The sequence below is a fragment of the Liolophura sinensis genome, chromosome 2, assembly GCF_032854445.1.
Source record: "Liolophura sinensis isolate JHLJ2023 chromosome 2, CUHK_Ljap_v2, whole genome shotgun sequence".
Taxonomy (NCBI): domain Eukaryota; kingdom Metazoa; phylum Mollusca; class Polyplacophora; order Chitonida; family Chitonidae; genus Liolophura; species Liolophura sinensis.
The window spans coordinates 2,967,009-2,980,760 of record NC_088296.1 but is presented as its reverse complement, the minus strand read 5'-3'; positions in this window follow the sequence as shown (position 1 = coordinate 2,980,760).

Here is a 13,752-nt window from a genome sequence, read left to right as displayed (position 1 = left end):
AATACCTCATTTATTTTTATAATACTTGACGTAAAATAGCAATTTTTAAAACATACCCCGGTAGCCTTTGTGCAAGGAAATGCTGACAGTTTTGTTACCAACCCTTTTCGGTTTAAAATCACAAGCTACAAATATTTTTTTGTGCTGTACGAGACAATAATTTTGATCTTTTTATAGTACAGGTAATAAAACGGCTAATACGTGTTATCCTACACATTTTACCTTTGTATATTGTTTTTTTTACAGTGAAATGCTTTGGTGTATTTTATAGTGACACTTACTGTAAATTACAGGCAATTTGAAACGTGTATGCCAAGTTGGAAGTGCTGACTTAAGGATAGAACTATGACGAGCCTCTGTTTGATGGCCTGGTCTGCTTTATAACGCGGTTTGTTTTCTGCAGTGTTCTGTAGCATATACAGATCGCTGACACATTTATTTACTCTGAATATTTTCGACCTTTGCGTGGAAAATGTTAATGAATTAAGAATTAAAGAGAAGACAACTGCGCTTTCTGAACAAGCCTATAATGCTATATATGCTTATACTCTCTTACGTACCACGTGGCACGTGGTGATGGCACCGGAGATGAACGTGCACTTGTGTCCTTCCATCTCTTGAGTTTTTTTAGAGTGTAATGTATTACCACTGGGAGATAAGAGACAAAGTCGCATTAGGTCTGGCTCTCGTAGAGGGCCGTGCTCTCTGCATGCCCTACTTTCTACGCCGTACCTATATAAGACCGTTAAGCAACAGGGAAAAATCCAGTGCTCCCATCCGTTAAGATCGAGGGCGGCTAAGGTCAGGCCTGTCTACTCCGGTAATTTAGGGAGAAGTTTTACACTTTGATCTTAGCACTCTAAAGCGGGTCTCCCCGTGGACGTGACCGTCGATATTATCCATTATCTACCTGACAAATAATGGTCATGTGACATTAGGCCTGGTGATTGCTCAATATCGTCATGAATAATCAGTGGTATGTTACGACCGCCGATCACAGAGCGCGTGGACAGCGTCACGGACTAATTCTGACTGAGCGCGCTGAACAGGAAGTACCTGTCTGTTAAGCCAGGAATGTTGGGAAAATCAATTTGGACATTTAGATGTAAGTGTCTGGGATATGTGTTTTAAGGGAGATCTGCGCTCGTTTTGCAGTAAAGCTGAGGATGTCTGTGTGAGATTGAGAGCCTTGACCAGCGTATTGACCAGTGACCCGCATGACGACGTCTAGGGGAGGGAAATGTACCGCTGACATGTTTACTGGAGTCTGACGGTCTCTCAGTTGAGTCGAATGGTAAAAACTGTCTTTATTTTCTTCAACAATACAGAGAGAAACATCAGTCACCATCTAAATGTACAAAATCTCATTAATGATGGTGAGGTTGGTCACATCGTCCATCTTGTACACTCGGGTCCACTCTGGAACGGCCGGAATCACAGTTGAGAAGTTACAAGTTTAACATGCGGCAACTTTCTCTGCTGGCGCTCAACATATCTGGAGATGCCCAGGTCTGGTAGATTTACTCCTGGTCAGTAGTTTTGTTGGAGTAAGGAGAGTAATAGACATGTAATAGGGAGTCTGGACATGTTATTCCAGTAAACTCTGTCCTCGTACGACCAAACGATGGCAATAAAAACACCTAAATAATAATGACATCCAGACAACTGAATTTGAGTTGTATAACACAATATGATCACGTACACGGATCGGTCTTACCGGACGCTGACCGGTCCATAAACATACCAGACTCTGACCTGCCCATAAACATACCGGATCCTGATTGGTCCATAAATATACCAGACGCTGACCGGTCTATAAACATACCGGATCCTGTCCAGTCCATAAACATACCGGATCCTGATTGGTCCATAAACATACCAGACTCTGACCTGTCCATAAACATACCGGATCCTGATTGGTCCATAAATATACCAGACTCTGACCTGTCCATAAACATACCTGATCCTGACTGGTCCATAAATATACCAGACGCTTACCGGTCAATAAACATACCATATACATTTACATAACATAAATTTAGATGGAATGTTAAACACAATGAGTGTTTTAATTTCCTATCGGAATATTGTTTCAAGAGCATTTTTCCATGATGATGTAGTCGTCATTTAAATCTCAAATCGGTTGGTTAGTTTATACTGAGAAAACAGTTCTATGACGTCATACCACTCCACGCACTGAAAAGTCATAATATGCACCTTTACTCTCAAACAAAAAATAATCAAGCAATTTAAAGAACCTGTACAATGTGTTACCTTTGGTATTAACATGTTGGACTTTCACTACAGAGGAAATTTAGACTAACAAATACATCATGATTAGGTTTCTACAGCACATGTTTTTTTTTCAGGTCATCTTTGAAAACAAGTTATAACAATATGCTAATATTTTGGTTTGATACCGACACTTATTTCTGCGCAAATGGACAACATCCAGCTGGGAAAGTAATTGCCGGATGTTTTTTGATCTGGAGGAACAAGAAAGTAAACTGTTTGTACTTGGGGCCGGCCCCGGTAGTCATAAAGTGAATGCTGTTAGGGTGGGTGTAACGTTACAGTGGGGACAAGATAACAAGTTAGAGAGGCTGCGGATGTTGGTACTTATGCGTGACTACGACAATCAAGATGTTCTCGTGATATCACAGAGCACAACCTTTGTCTTCAATGACAGGGAGAAATCACCCTATATTCTTGGTCAGCGTAAACATACGGTCGCTTCCCTTAACTAGCGCAGTGATCTGAAAATTAAAACTGACTTTAGAGAAACATGATACAAAAAGGCTTTTAGTGAAACAGAAGTAAGCTCGTGGTTAAAACTGAGACGTGATACGGCGGACTTCCGATTACAAAGACAGTGCACGTGTCCTATCCTGAAATAAAAAAAAAAACGACCTTGACTTACAAAACTACAGGTTTACCGTTGTAATGTTGAGTTTCTATGTTTTTTGTTACGCTTTTCCATTTTTCTTTGCGTGTCTCTTTGCTTTATTATGTGCTTTCTTTTTGTCACTAACACAGACAACGTCTTTGTGGATCACTGATCTGAATGTTAACCTAAAAAGCCTTCGTGTCAAATCGTGTTCATCAAAGCACAGTATAAATGTTTTCTCATCGCTGATAGACAAAATCCATCTGGTTATATGACCGACTATATCTGGTTGATTGAGGTATAAATCTGGCTGAATGGTGTCTAAGCAAATTAACTCTCTTATATAAAAAGTCAGTGTGAAATGTTTCTGATTTATCTTAAAAAATAAGGAGAGTTGTAACGCCACAAAACCGGTGGCTTTGGCATTATTTCTGAATAAAACCTCCTTAACTCGGCTTGACCAGACACCAAGGCGAAAGCACAGAAGGGTTTCCGGAATAACTCGTGTCCGCAACACCTTCCACCATTACCAAACATAATAACTTTAATAACATCGTAAGAGTTGTGGACGTCAAATGATTGTAAAACAGAAGAGGACTTGATCTTGTATTTCCGAGGTGAGCTCGTCTATAAATTTTTCGTATGACTGTTCCTATATTGCTCGCGACACTTGTTTCAGTATGGCGACAGTTTAACGTCCGTGGTTTCCGTAGGCCAATATGTCGACGTCTGCTTTATCAATAGTTGAGGGATAAGTATTAGCATGTTGACTTGCATACCTCAACGAGATAATATTAACATGCATGCTAGTCTGTATCATCAGCACCATTATAGTTTCCTTAGATCAATGTAGGAGCCCTTGTGTTTATGAGTCTGATGGAAGCTATTCTTTCACGCCAGTCCGTCCTAACCTACCGTTGGTTCTACGCTCTGTCGAAATATCCCCTCAGACTCTGATACAGGTACACAGTGATGTAATGTGTGGTATATAATGAACGCTTCGTACGAGAAAAAAAAACCAAGCACAAAAGACTACAAATTTTCATTGGGTGAAGGACGGGGGGGGGGGGGGGAAGTGTTCATTAACATTCTTTATTAACCCAGAACTGGCAGAAATGAGATAACAGCAAAAAGATGTTTTTATGTACCGAAATGACTGGAGTAGGGAAATCATGCTGTCAACGTTATCCTTAGAACACCAACATCGTCAACAAAACTCGATGTCTTTATTGTTATTGTAGTGTCACTCCTGGTGAGCCTTAAATATAAAGCCTCAGATGAAAGCTTTAAACCAGAGCGGCATACTATGGAGTTTCTTTGCGAAGACTAGGTATTCCAGGATATTATGGATGGTAAATTCAATTATGGGAAAACAGTTCCCAAGTTTAGGAGAGAAGAGATGGAGAAAACCTTTGGCTGAACAATCATTTATTGGCATCATCTCATCAGACAGATTTTAAATGTCTTCAAGAAATGTTTGATGACATTTTGCTCATCAGGTTCTGTGTCGCCGGACCAAGAGGTCATTGACATTGATGAATTACCATCAATGTCAATGACTTGCTCCTTATTCTCAAGTAGTCATTTATTATTAGGTCACTAATAACTTTAAATGAAATGTGTTTCATTTTATATTTTTTTTTAAATAAAACTCAATATCTGACATCTTGGTATTACCTGTGCTTAAAACCATACGTGTTCAGCTAACTACATGTGCACTAAAAGAAAATTATTGATCAACAGGCTTAAATCTTTCAGTATATTAAGACAATGTATGGATATAAACAATGTTGCGATGGTGACGATGCCTTTTTCAGATTGAGTAAATCTCCAGATACACTATGTTAATTTACATGTATGAGATTTAGTTGTTATATAAAAGGGCCAGTTCAAGGGCATTGTTAACATGTAAACTACGATATTTAGTGACCCAGATTCAGAAATTTTCACTTGTACCATGCTTGGTGGCCAGTATTATTATGGCTGGAGAGAACAAGAGATAAACATTGTCCTTGGACAAGTTGCTAGTTTACTTTCAGACTTGCATTCCAAACTGGTGGAAGAGAGGTGGTTTTCCCTTAAATGTGAAAAGAATGAATAACCCTTGGAGTACCACTTATTGTCACAACGAGAGCAAGGGAATCTGGAAATTGCCTACACTGAGCCTGCACATCATGTGCCAGCAATTAGGAGTTGAGCACCTAAACACAGAGCCATGCCCTCTACCGTCCTATTAAAAATAAGATACATGTAGAAGCCGTTGGTAATCGGGTGGGGATAAAGATGCGTTTGTCTTTCCTCAGTGAAATGGTGTTTACTGCAGAGAGGGTTTCACTCAGCCATCATTTATTTTCCATCATAATTGTACTGGTTACTGTTTTAAGTGTTACACTTGAAACCTGTAGCTGAAATATACTATTCATAAAAACATGAAAGAGAAAGAGAAATGACACGGCCAAGCGCTAATTTACACCTGTACAATTGGTTTATACAGAGTGCTCCAGGTTATTATTTATTTCACTGTTGTTCAATACCAAACTCAAGAATTTTTTATGGGTAGAGGAAACCGGAGTGTCTGATGTAAACCACCGACCTTTGCAGGCGGCTGATGAAGATTCCCACGTTTGGTACACTGACATGCACACCGTATACGTTATATATTAAGACAGACTGTTCTTTAATAGACCATTCAACCGGCCATCTGAGCACTCCTGACTCCTATAAATTGTCACCAAGGCCCATTATACGGTGAGAGAAGGGGAATGTATACCACGTTTATTTCCACCCATATGTGCAAGGAATAAGGGCTCTAATGAAAGCTGCAGACAGAAATCTCATTTTGGCGATTTTCCATAAGGTAATGTGAGGAAATATATATTTTCCACGCAGACATGGAATTGCATCATTGTCGTAAGCTGTAGATGTCAACTGTCATTTAATGTTGACGACTTCCCGCAAAGAGATAATACAAAAGTGCAGGCTTTGCAGAAGAGGTTGAGTAGATCCTCAGCCTAAGGAGAGTAGATGGATGCCCATGTAACAGTATCATCTTTGTCTAGGCTTTAAGCTTTCTGCCTAAGGAGAGTAGATTGATGCCCATGTAACAGTATCATCTTTGTCCTGGGCTTTAAGCTCTCTGTCTAAGGAGAATAGATGGATACCCGTGTAACAGTATCATCTTTGTCTGTGATTTAAGCTCTCTGTCTAAGGAGAATAGATGGATGCCTGTGTTACAGTATCATCTTTGTCTGGGCTTTAAGCTCTCTGTCTAAGGAGAGTAGATGAATTCCCGTGTAACAGTATCATCTTTGTCTGGGCTTTAGGCTCTCTGTCTAAGGAGAGTAGATTGATGCCCGTGTAACAGTATCATCCTTGTCTGGGCTTTAAGCTTAGCCATCTACTCTCCTTAGGCAGAAAGCTTAAAGCTCAAAACAAGATTGATACTGTTACATGGGCATTCATCTACTCTCCTTAGGCAGAAAGCCTAAACCCCAGACAAAGATGATACTGTTACATGGGCATCCATCTACTCTCTTTAGGCAGAGAGCTTAAAGCTCAGACAAGGATGATACTGTTACACAGGTATCCATCTACTCTCCTTAGGCAGAAAGCTTAAAGCCAGAAAAGATGATACTGTTACATGGGCATCCATCTATTCTCCTTAGACAGAGAGTTTAAAGCCCAGAAAAAGATAACACGGAATCAATGTCTGGGCTTTAAGCTTTCTGCCTAAGGAGAGTAGATGGATTCCCCATGTAACAGTATTATCTTTGTCTGGGCTTTAAGCTTTTTGCCTAAGGAGAGTAGATGGATACCCGTGTAACAGTATCATCTTTGTCTGGGCTTTAAGCTCTCTGTCTAAGGAGAGTAGATGGATTCCGTGTAACAGTGTTATCTTTTTCTGGGCTTTAAACTCTCTGTCTAAGGAGAGTAGATGGATGCCCATGTAACAGTATCATCTTTTTCTGGGCTTTAAGCTTTCTGCTAAGGAGAGTAGATGGATACCTGTGTAACAGTTTCATCTTTGTCTGGGCTTTAAGCTCAGTGCCTGGGGAGAGTAGATTGATGCCCATGTAAACAGTATCATCAATGTCTAGGCTTTAAGCTCTCTGTCTAAGGAGAGTAGATGGATGCCCGTGGAACAGTATCAACTTTTTCTGGGCTTTAAGCTCTCTGCCTAAGGAGAGTAGATGGATGCCCATGTAAAAGTATCATCTTTGTCTGGGCTTTAAGCTTTCTGCCTAAGGAGAGTAGATGGATACCCGTGTAACAGTATCATCTTTTTCTGGGCTTTAAGCTCTCTGTCTAAGGAGAATAGATGGATTCCTGTATAACAGTATGATCGTTGTCTGGGCTTCAATATATACTATTACAGTATAGAGAAAGAACCAGAGCAGCGACGATAGTTTGGTAGTTGCCGTTGGCGGCTGGCCGGACGTAGCCGGTGAAATACGCCACTACATCCTCAGTTAGGCTTTTGTTCTAACTGTTCTTCTAAATACATACATGGTATACAAATTATAGACCTCTAGCATCACGTTCGCAGTTAGGGTTTTGTACCAACTGCCTAAATAGTAGCAACATAAACGTCCTCTTGCACTTTGACTTACGCAGAATTAGCGTAAGTATTTATTCCTGTCGTTCATGCAATGCTTAAATCATAATGTAAAAGACGACAGACTAGAGACTAAAGCAAGAGCAGCGAAGACATGTTGTGTGGTAGCTGGCAAATGGCCATAAGTAACCGGTGAAATACGTCCACTTGTCAGTTTACCTGAGTAGGGCTTTATTCTAACTGTTTATGTAAATGCATAAATAATAGAAAGTTACACCTCACATAGCCCGAGGACTTAAGGAGAATTAATTAAAAAGTGGTGAAGTAACTCTAATTTATTAGACGTCACTTGTCCTGAACTAAGATTCTTTGGTAGAGGCGCAACCGTAGTACCCATTCCTAATATTTCTAAAACAAATCTGTTTCTTTCAGCACAAAATTAAAAGAAATATGCTTCAGAGAAAACGTTGTAGCATTTTGCAGATAAACCGTAACTTCTGTTTTTGAACGATTTGGCGCACTTTGTCTAAACTATCCATCTATAGCTAACTATCTATTTTCACTCCAATTATTTGCTGCTGTTCACATGTGAATTACCATATAATTTTTCATAAAACATTTTCTGTCTAATTCTGAATGCTTACTGCATTATCCCCTGACGGAGGAGAAAATGTAAAAGACGAAGACCTGTACTGTTCTCTATCCGAGTTTGACATTTTCACTGGGGATTTTTTTTCACACTCCACAATTTCCTCTCTAGTTTTTGTTTTAACATCGCTCTAATCAATGCCCATTACATTACGGAAAACTCTTCGATTTCTTCACTCAAATTGGAGCAGACTTTCGATACCCGATTCATTCCCCTCTGTTTCATCTGCCCAATTTGTCAATACGTTTGGCTGCTCTGTAAAGCTGTGAAAAAAACGACTTAGCTTTGATTGTGTAAAATGACCCGAGCTTCCGTCGTGCAAAAGTGGTCATCAATTTGCACACAGTTTAAATCATGTTTTTGAGAAATGGAAAAATCGACAGTTCTTCTGTTTTTTGAAGTGGAAATGTAATGCTTGTGCATTTATCATTTACGTGCACTGATTTCTTGTTGGAATTGGTCTGTAATTTGTTTATCGACTCCTTGGTCGGTCGCCATTCGTACTTTCTTATCTCCAAGATGTGTCTTGGAAGGAAATCAACTCAGACTCCATTTTTCATCAACACTTATCGGAAATACCAGATTCCTGACTATACTAATTGTTATATACCGATATTCATCATACAAACCTGGTTTTAGCATGTATTTGGCAATTTGAATCAACCAGATGAAATCTGTGGATGGCTGTGGGTTTCCCCCGTCCTTCCAAACATAATGGTGGTCGCTGTCGTATAAGTGAAGTATTCTTGGGTACGGCCTAAAACAACAATCTCTCGACAGGATGCTTTTATTCCCTTAAATCTGGGTGAAGAGAAATGAGACACAGCTATAAAACAGAGTCGCGGAGATTCTGGACACTACGTCCATATTTACTCGCATGTACTCTTTGTAAAATTTAATACACTTAGATTTATTTATTTATTTGATTGGTGTTTTACACCGTACTCAAGAATATTTCACTTATACGACGGCAGCCAGCAATTATGGTGGGTGGAAACCGGGGGAAACCCACGACCATCCGCGGGTTGCTGACAGACCTTCCCACATATGGCCGGAAAGGACGCCAGCATGAGCTGCACTTGAACCCACAGCGACCGCATTGATGAGAGACTCCTGGGTCATTACGCTGCGCTAGCGCGCTAACCAACTGAACCACGGAGGCCCCCAAATACTACACTTAAAGTGAAAGCGTTTGAATGTTAGACTACGAATTTGAACTTTGATATGGAATTCATGTCTGGAATATCCACTGTCTGCCCGGCATCATTGAAAACTGATGACCGCTTCTCTCTTCTGTGTTACCGGCTTTATTTCCTATTTGCATAATTTCTTACATACCTTTGTTTTTGGGAGCTAATGTTAAAACGTAGTTTTGGAAATGGATCTTGCTATTATCGACTTGGAACGCACTTAACGGACTACGAATGGTATACGATTGTCGGACATGACCCTTATATTCGAAGGAATATCACAGACATAGTACTTTCTATAGTAGTAACGTGTGACGTAGGTTGAAATTGTTATTCAATAGACACAGGTTGTCACGGGGACAATAACACTTAACTTCGACGTCGGCCAGAATTTTGGTGGGAGGAGTACAGGGTAAACTCACAGCCACAACTCGCAGGTTGCTGACCTTCCCGCGTGCGACCGGAGAAACAGCCACCATGAGAAGGATTTGAACTCACAGCGATCACATTAGTGAGGGGATCCTGGATCATTGTACTGCACTAGCGCGTTAACCATTAGGCTGCAGAGGCTTAAAGAAATCTTGTTGTGCAGAAAATAACTGTTTCCTAATAACTGTTTGATAACCGTAGTATTGGTGAAAGTGGAACCACGGAAAACACAAAACTCATAGGAGAGTAATGAACGGGCCGTGGTCACGTGGTCAAGGACCTACCCTCAATCATATTCTCGTCCAGAAGATTCCCATGCTTGCATTGTTTTTGAGGCCTTAGTGACAAGAAGCGATCGACGCCGCTCATGTGTGTGGTCTTACACGAAGCTCGAAGGAGAACGCATTCCTAACACCAACATGGTATTTGTATGACTTGGAAATGATCGTCTGTAACTTACCAAAGGTCAGTGGTTTATCACGAGCACTCCGGTTTCCTTCACATAAAAATACTGGCCGCCGTGTTTTTAAGTGAAAAAAAGTCTTGAGTACGTGGTGATATACAACAAGTAATCAAATCAAAATAAAATCCTCTTCATCTAACCCGTGTCAGGTCATACCAAAGGCTTTAAAAATGGCACTTGTTGCTTCCTCGCTTAACTCTCAGCACTATGAGGTTAGAACAAGGAAACAGGACTGGTTGACTCGGTGTCAGTATTATGTGAATGCGTGAGGTGTCATGCCTGGTGTCTTTAGCATGATTCTTCTATGGCGGCAGCACTTTGGCGGCATGGACTCGCATTGAAGAAGACACACTATGTGTACACACTCCTAATGATTTCTCGTCGCCATGTGACCGAAAAATAGTTAAGTTAAACCCCAAGCATCAATTCATTTCTTCTTGGTCTATTGTTGGTCTCATTTGTTAAGTGTCAATAACACCAATTGGTTTTCATTCATAACTGGCCCTTTCCGGCGGCCAGAGGTCGATCCCTGCGTTGTCTCCCGCTGTCAGGGACTATTTGTCTCACAGCCGGAGCCCCGGATCTGCCCACAGCGACCCACGTCCTGACGGAGCCGTGAGAAGTCTATATCCACATTCATGTAGGTTTATCGTGGACACTTGGGTAGGTCGAGGACTTTGAGTGGTATATAATAAACTGGTATATTCCCACGACGTATACATACATATGTATATATATGATTTTTCAAATATAAGCCTGCATATAGGAAAGGTCAAAAAATTGATACAATGGACTAATTTAATTAACAATTAATTAGCAGGATTAAAAGGCATATCCATATATACAATACATATATCTGTTTTTTTTCTAAAGGCATTGAGAAATTATGTCAATGTCTTGTTTTTTTTTTTTTTTAGGCTGATAAGAGTAAGCAACTGTTGTCGGTAGAGATCTCTGTAGGGTGTTTATTGTTCTAGCTCAGCACGGTCAGCTGGGTTTCCCCAGGGCTCTGCCCGGTTTAACCCACCATATGATGCTGGCTGTCTTATAAGTGAAACATTTTTGTGAAAGGCGTAAAACTCCCATCAAATAAATAAATAGATAAATAAAAAAAAATATGTCAGTATCTATTTTAGATTTCGAATCAAATGTGATAACGGAAGTAACGAACTCCATCTGTGTCTTGTATCCTCAGATGGTTCTAGACTTCAGTTCGGCGGAACTCTCGTCCTAAAACCTGTCCTTTCTCCTAGTTATTCGTGGGGCGATTCTTCCTTCAAGCTCAAAAAGTTTCCCAGCTTGTTCCATTCGTTTATATTGTGTTAAAGGTAAGGCGGTGTATTTTATTGCGCCACCTTTCTATGTGGCTAGATTTTCGGGTTCCTTAATGCCAGGTCACAATGCTTCTAAGTCACAAGGCTGATTAGTTCCCTGCTTAGGTTTCTGGAAGCCTACACAGTCCACAAACACATTATTACGGTAGTTCTTCCCTGATAAGGTCATATGTCAGTGCCTAAAACCAGGGGTCTTGTACGAAATGGACGAAATGGGCAGAGCCTTTGTGCGACGATCATATCTGTACATGTTTGAGTACATGTAAGAAAAAATAAGATGTCTCGACACTGTATCACATAATTTGTGATAAACTGCGGGTTCTTGTCTAACCGAGTAATGACAAACATTGTTAAGGATAAATTACCATTACATGGCCTCGACAAGGTAATACATTGTTCTGTAATGTTCTAGCCATCAATTCTGGCATTGGGCCATGAATGTTTAAAGCCTGTAAGCCCTGGTTGATCGCAGCTAGCCAGACGATATGATGATTATAGGCAGTTTGTCAACATTTGCGTGGTAGAGACAAGCGTAACAGTCTTGTAACAAGGTATGGGTGGTCCACTAATCCTTCAGCTGATCTTGATGTGGACCAGTGGTCATCTCTGTAGGACTGTACATGAGTTCATTGGCAATCCAGACCAAAGGCATAAAACAAACACTCGTATATTAATGTGTACGTTGAAGTGCAATCGCAGTGTTGTTACGGTCATAACATTCACATAGGCCGACATTTTCAAAGCGTCCTTGACCTCCGATTTTAAAATCACTCGTTGATTTATACATGCAGGTATATACCGTAAGTGACAGAATCGTCCGAACGCTATTTATTCCATTATATATGTGTATAACATGTAACAGGCACATGTTAAATTTCAATGCCTTGGACACAAGCCCTATCTTTACATAAGTGGACATAAAACATGAGAAAATAGTCCCATATCATGAAAAAGTTCATCCGAAAGCTGATGCATTAGGTTTTACAATGATGTATGAATCAAACAGTCGAACAAGTATTTTTTCCATTGGCTAATTCAAGTATGTAGGATGTTAGTTTAGTCAGACAAATCCGGTAACAGGAAAATCAGGTCACAGAGGAAAGCTTCGCTCTGATTGGTCGCACACCAGTCAAGGACAACTTACTTGATCCATGGTAGTAATATGATGGCTCCAAGTTAAGTTTGTCATCTTTCTTATATGTATAAGACAGACTCAACAGGTTGAGTTGTTTCAACTTGTTGATTCAGCTTACTAGTTTCCCGGTATCATGACAGCGACATAAAATAAATTTCAAACTTGCCCAGGGGATTATCTATTCGAAGAGATTATCTCCCAAAGTTCAAATTTAAATTTATGAATGAAGTACTTTTCTTTGATTTCGCTGGTTTGAGCTTTATTCACCGATGATTTAAAGAAGGGTATTATGTGGAACTTGGGCCCACTGTGTAGGTTACGGATACATGATGCGATCTGTTTGGTTACAGGTAAAATCTGTAAATTTGGCGCGTTAATTTGTTGCCTATGTACACTACATCGATTCCTTAATGAATCACCGGTTTCGCCTATGTAGAATTTGTTACAATTAGAGCAGGTTAAGACACACTGTAGATTTGGGAATTACAGCTCATATCAGCGTTAATACGGAAGTTAAAATTGGTAACATGAAACACAAAATTTGCAACGTTGTAGTTGTATAACTGGTTTCTATTAGGTTGGTAGTCAACTTATGTAAAGAAGTGAAGAAGTACATATATATATATATATATATATATATATATATATATATATATATATATATATATATATATATATATATATATATATATATATATATATATATATATATTGTTTGCGATAGCTATCAGTTTTATGAGTCGACGGTGACCTACGCGTCAAGCAATCGCTGCATTATCCCTTTTATGCTGAACACCAAACAAGGCAGATACAACTCCCTCTTTTAAGGCCTTAGGTGTGACTCTACCCATTATTGGCCCTGGATCTACTGTTTCCCGAAGACCTTAAAAGAGAAAGTTTTAGCTTCCTTGCTCGGTATGCAGCATCAAGGGGTTACCCTGACGACTGGCTCACCCGTATCAGTATAATGGCAGTATATAAGTCGTCTCAGTGAAGCAGCAGTAAATAAAGAGCGGTGAAAATCCGCTCTGTATCAAGGAGGCACATTACACATACCTACACTTCTAAGGACGTCATCATATGACTGAAAACTTGTTACGTACGATGATG